Source organism: Scyliorhinus canicula, chromosome 10 (genome assembly GCF_902713615.1).
Source record: "Scyliorhinus canicula chromosome 10, sScyCan1.1, whole genome shotgun sequence".
Classification (NCBI taxonomy): Eukaryota; Metazoa; Chordata; class Chondrichthyes; order Carcharhiniformes; family Scyliorhinidae; genus Scyliorhinus; species Scyliorhinus canicula.
In genome coordinates, this window is record NC_052155.1 from 4,331,026 (window position 1) to 4,337,390 (window position 6,365).

Genomic DNA, 6,365 nt, shown 5'->3' on the forward strand with positions numbered 1-6,365 from the left:
AACTGCATTATCCTCATCCACCTGTTTGGTCACCTTCTCAAAGAACTCAATAAGGTTTGTGAGGCACGACCTACCTTTCACAAATCCGTGTTGACTATCTCTAATCAAATTATTCCTTTCCAGATTATTATACATCCTATCTCTTATTAACCTTTCCAAGACTTTGCCCACAACAGAAGTAAGGCTCACTGGTCTATAGTTACCGGGGTTGTCTCTACTCTCTTGAACAAGGGGACAACATTTGCTATCCTCCAGTCTTCTGGCACTATTCCTGTCGACAAAGATGACTTAAAGATCAAAGCCAAAGGCTCAGCAATCCCCTCCCTAGCTTCCCAGAGAATCCTAACATAAATCCCATCCAGCCCAGGGGACGTATCTATTTTCACTCTTTCCAGAATTGCTCACACCTCCTTATGAACCTCAAGCTCTTCTAGTCTAGTAGCCGGTATCTCAGTATTCTCCTCGACAACATTGTCTTTTTCCTGCGTGAATACTGACGAAAAATATTCATTTAGCACCTCTCCTATCTCCTCGGACTCCACGCACAACTTCCCACTACTGTCCTTGACTGGCCTTACTCTTACCCTAGTCATTCTTTTATTCCCGACATATCTATAGAAAGCTTTAGGGTTATCCTTGATCCTACCTGCCAAAGACTTCTCATGTCCCCTCCTGGCTCTTCTTCGCACTCTCTTTAGATCCTTCCAAGCTAACTTGTAACTCTCGAGCGCCCTAACTGAACCTTCAGGTCTCATCTTTACGTAAGCCTCCTCCTTCCTCTTGACAAGTGTTTCAACTGCTTTAGTAAACCATGGTTCCCTCGCTCGACCACTTCCTCCCTGCCTGACAGGTACATACTTATCAAGGACACGCAGTAGCTGTTCCTTGAACAAGCTCCACATTTCCATTGTGCCCATCCCCTGCAATTTCCCTCCTCATCCGATGCATCCTAAGTCCTGCCTCATCGCATCATAATTGCCTTTCCCCCAGATATAACTCTTGCCCTGCGTTATGTACCTATCCCTTTCCATCACTAAAGTAAACGTAATCGAATTGTGGTCACTATCACCAAAATGCTCACCTACCTCCAAATCTAACACTTGTCCTGGTTCATTACCCAGTACCAAATCCAATATGGCCTCACCTCTCATTAGCCTATCTAAGGTTCATACACAAGGTTAGATCACATGGGGTTAGGGGTAATTTATTTGTTTGGATAGAAGATTGGCTGACAGACAGGAGATGGAGTTGGGATAAATGGGTCTTTTCCTGGGTGACTAGTGGAGTGTCAGTGTATATTAACAACTTGTATACAGGATGGAAGATTCTGCAGCCAAATTTGCAGATGACACTAAAATAGGTGGGGTAGTAAGTTACACTGATGAAATAAGAACCTTACAAATGAATAGAGATATTTCATAGAATTTACAGTGCAAAAGGAGGCCATTCGGCCTATTGAGTCTGCACCGACCCCTGGGAAGACCACTCTACTTAAGCTCACGCCTCCATATTCCAGTAACTCCATCTAACCTTTTAGACACAAAGGGGCAATTTAACATGGCCAATCCATCTAACCTGCACATCTTTGGACTGTGGGAGGAAACCGGAGCACCCGGATGAAACCCACACAGACACAGGGAGAAAGTGCAAACTCCACAGTCATGGAGTATAGGAAGAGTAGGAATAAATGTGTCTTTTTTGAAGTGTCACAGTGACTAGTATCACTGCATGGACACAGCTATTCACAGTATATATTAATGATCTTAGATGAGGGAGCTAAATTTAATATCTCCAAATTTGCAGATGACAGTTGGGTGGGAAGATGAGCTGTGACAATGATGGAGAGATCCTACAACATGATTTGGATAAGTTGAGCGAGTGTGCAAGAATGCATGGCAGATGAAGTATAATGTAGATAAATGTGAGGTTATCCACTTGGTAGGGAAAGCAGGAAGGCAGATTATCTGAATTTCTATAGATCGAGACCTGGGGGTCCTTGTATAGCAGTCTCTGAAAGTAAGCAAGCAGGCAGTGAAGTAACTTTGCAGTGTTAATGTAAGCCTAGTTGTGACACTAATAAAGGAGGAGTGTGGTATGTTGGTACAGGAGCAGGGGTGTCTTGCAAGATTGCACCTGGAATGTTGTGTGCAGTTTTCATAGAATCCCTGCAGTGCAGGAGACCATTCGGCCCATCGAGTCTGCACTGACCCTCTGAAAGAGCACTCCACTTACCCCCTCCAATAACCCTTTCACTTAACCTGCACAACTTTGGACACTAAGGAGCAATTTAACATGGCCAAACTACCTAATCTGCACATCTGTGAACGGTGAAGAAACCAGAGAAAACCCACGCAACACAAACTCAACACCCTCACCCAAGGCCAGAATCAAACCCGGGTCCCTGTGAAACTGCAGTGCTAGTGTTTTGATCTCCTTATCAGAGGAAGGATGTTCTTGCTATGGAGTGTGTGTAACAATAGTGGGACTGATGTACGAGGAGAGATTTGAGACGGTCAGGATTGTGCTCGCCGGCATTCAGAAGAACATTTGGGGGGGGGGGGGGGGGGGGGGGGGTTGGTTGTGTGTGGAAGATCTTGTAGAAACCCAAAACTGTAAGTGGACAGGGTAGATGCAGGAAGGATGTTCCTGGTGGTGGGTGTGTGCACATCCAGGGGTCCGAGGATACGGGGTAGGCCGTGTAGGACTGAGATGGAGAACTTTCTTCACCCAGAGAGTGGTGAGCCTATGGAATTCTCTACCACAGAAAGATGTTAGGCCAAAACAGTTTAAGAAGAATTTATATATAGTTCTTGGGTTAAAAGGGATGAAAATATGGGGGAAAGTGCAAATAGGTCACTGAACGATCAGCCATGATCAAAATGAACAGTGGAGCAGGCTCGAAGGGCCTACTCCTGTTTAACATTCCATATAGTGTTCCAGATATGGGAGGGGCTGGTAGCATAGTGGGCTAAACAGCTGGCTTGTAATGTAGAACAAGACCAGCAGTGTGGGTTCCATCCCTGTACCGGCCTCCCCAAACAGGTGCTGGAAGGTGGCAACAAAGGGCTTTTCACAGTAACTTCATTTAAGTCTATACTAACTTTGATTGATTCATGTACCAAGCCACCCAGATCCCTCTGCATTCTGCAATCTCCTGCCAAAATGGATATTTTTCCTGCATTGTACTCCATCTTGCTAAACTTTGCCTTTCTCACTTTGCAGACACTAAAGGATGTCTTCTTCACTACTTACTTTTCTACTCTTATCAATAAATTTAGCAACTGTGCATTTGATCCTTCCATCCTAATCGAATATAAATTGTACATAGTGGATTCCTGTGGCACTCCCACTTGGAAAATTACCCATTTTTGCTGGTTTCCTGACCAATCCTCTATTCCATGCTAACGTCCTCATCGTAAACCCTTGCTTTGCATCGTAACCATTGATGTGGCACCTTGTCAAATGCCTCTGGAAATCCAAGTATATCACATCCAAATGTTCCCCTTGTTTGTTACTTCCACAAAGAACTCCAAATTAATTGGACAAACATTATATCCCTTTCAGATTGAGATTTTAGTGACTTGCTATGACAAAATAGATTCCAGCAATTTTTCTGACATGTTAAGCCCTATAGTTTCCTTTAGAGTCAAATTCACTATTTTACAACTTGCTGTGGCCTCTCTAGATGCAACTACCACTCTAGCTCCAATCCTAGGATGAGGACTATCTAGTTTCAGGTTCCCCTCCATTTTGCATCCTGATCTACAATGAGGTAGCCTGTTCAATTCATTCACCATTTCTTTGATAATTTTCCAGCCTCTGTAGAAAGCACCTCAATCTGTCAGTCTTTTCTGTTCAGCCAGCCACCCTTCTGGATGGTTCAGTCTTTCCCCCAAGTATCTCACTGGAATGAATCTAGCCTGAAACTCGCTAATATCTGCTACTGTATCTGGACAGATTCCTTAACCTAATTTCCCAGTTCACTGTAGCCAGCACCATCTTATCAATTACAATATTCCTTCAAATTATATTAGTTACTCCATCTTCATGGAATGTAGGTAAAGCCTGACTGGAATCTTTCCTCCATGCCCAATTATCCCTCGACACAATGGAAGAGGTTGGATAGGCTTGGATTGTTTTCTTTGAAGAGGGGATGACTGGTTGAAGAGCATACAGGTAGCAGCTGTTCCTTGTTGAAAGGTCACAAGTTCAAGGTGGGAGGTTCAGTGGGGATTAGAGAACTTTTCCAAAGAGTTGTGATGGTCTGGAATGTATTGCCTGGGAGGATGGTAGAGGCAGGATGCCTCACTTTCCTGGATCCATAACATTGAAAATCGATTGTCACGAATAGGCACCAACGAAGTTACTGTGAAAAGCCCCTAGTTGCCATATTCCAGCACCTGTCCAGGAAGGCCATGGGCCAACTGCTGGCAAATGGGATTAGGTGGGCAGGTCAAGGCTCTTGGGTTGGTGTAGGCTTGATGGGCTGACAGGCCTCCTCTGCACTTCTAGTATAGTGCTAAGGTCATTAATTTGGTGTCTGCTTGCACATTACCAGAGCTTACTCCTGGTTTGCCTCATTTGGAGGAGCTTTCCAATGAAGGAAAGAATCACCCATTAAACTGTATACCCCTTCCTACAGTCAGGGGTCATAGTTTTAGGGATAAACCTTTAGAACTAATGTGAGCTACCCCATCAGGAACATCGAATGTACCTGGTCTAATCCAAACAATCCTAACTCAACATCTCATGGGATCACTCCCTCCACCAAAACTGCATACAATACTCCAGCTGAGGCCTCATCACTGCCCTATTAGTAAAATCTGCCTTATATACACACACACTAGTAAACCTTACTACTAAATCATTGCTACAAGTCCAACATCCCATTTGCCTTCTTTACTGCCTGCTGTACCTGCACTTTCAGCACCGGTTGCACAAAGACAGCCAAGGTTGGAGTATCTACCTCAATTTACATCCATTCAAAATAACCCACCTTCCTATTTTTTGCTCCTGAGTGGATCACATTTATCCACATTATGCATCAATCCTCTGATCACCCTTTTGTATCTGCAAATTTACCCATTTAGTTCAAATTGCTGGATCTGAAACAAAAACTGGACAACCAACAGTCTGGCTCCCTTCTCTTGACCAATGCTGTCAATGTTAGAGTCTGGAGATTCTGTCAACACTAGAAATAGGGTCAGATCTATACGTGGGGGGGGGGGGGGGGGGCGCACTGGAGTTGTTGGGGCAATGATTGATAGAGAACAACTAATGGGATGCAAGTGGCAGTGATTAAGACTAGGAAGGGTGCTGATGCTGGCACAAAAGAGAATGTGAGAATGACAGGTGTAAAAGTGCAACTAGGAACAGATGGGTGGCAAAAACCAGGAGGTGGAGGAGTGTTCACTCTGAAGCCAAATTAGTCAGATGGCTGTAACTTTGCACTGAGCACTAGAACACTGCAGGCCAGCCAAGGATAGGATGGCAAGTTGAAATACCATGAAAGTCTGGGTCCTGCTTGCAAAAATGGACTGGAAGTGTTCTGCAAAGTGGTCACCCAGCCAGTGTTTAGTCTCTCAATGTAGAGTAGACCATATTGGGAGCAGCAGCAGACCAGATTGGAGAAACATGGGAAGTGCTGACTGTTTTAGGCCTGGGATGGCAAGCAGAAAAAGGGGCAGGATTACACTGTCTGCGGTTTCATGGAGTGATTACAAGGAAAGGCATCATGGGAAGTGGTGTGTAGGAGTAGCCCATGGTATATTGGAGGAAATGGTCCCTGTGAATTGTGGCTGGAGTGAGGGAGAAGATGATGTCTTTTGGTGGCGGAATCATGCTAGAGTTGGCTGATGATTCTGAATGTGGAGGCTGGTGGGGTTGGATGAGGGGACCCCATCCTGGTTGGGGGGGGGGGGGGGGGGGGAGGGAATGAGAAGAAAGGAAGAGCAGATGTGCAAGAGATGGATCAGACATGGTTGAGAATAGTTTCCTTGCCCAAATTAATATAAAAGTGAACAGTTGGAATCCCAGCACAGATCCTGGTGGTGCCCAACTAGTCATCTCCTGCTGGAGAAAAAAAATAAATTATTCTAACTCCACTTTGTCCACTAACCAACTTTCTATCCATATCTTGGTCATAAGGCAGTATATAAAGTCCCCCACCCACCCATTAATGTTTGGACTTGAGGAACTAGTTTGAATCTTTAAATTCCAGCTAGAATTTTACTATTCATTTTAAGTTGCATTGACAAAATTAAACCAAATGCAAATTAAAGCATGTGGACTGGTAATCAGAGCCAGGGTAATTGTACAGGGACGCAGATTTAGATTCCCATCATGGTAGATAGCCAAAAAAAAAC

The 6,365-nt window shown here is 44.4% G+C and overlaps 1 protein-coding gene across 6 annotated transcripts in view; it reads left to right on the forward strand.

Moving 5' to 3' along the window:
- The window catches only part of rmc1 (regulator of MON1-CCZ1), a 63,566-nt gene that overhangs the window by 56,768 nt on the left and 433 nt on the right, over positions 1 to 6,365 (forward strand). The gene's annotated exons all lie outside the window — the stretch shown is intronic.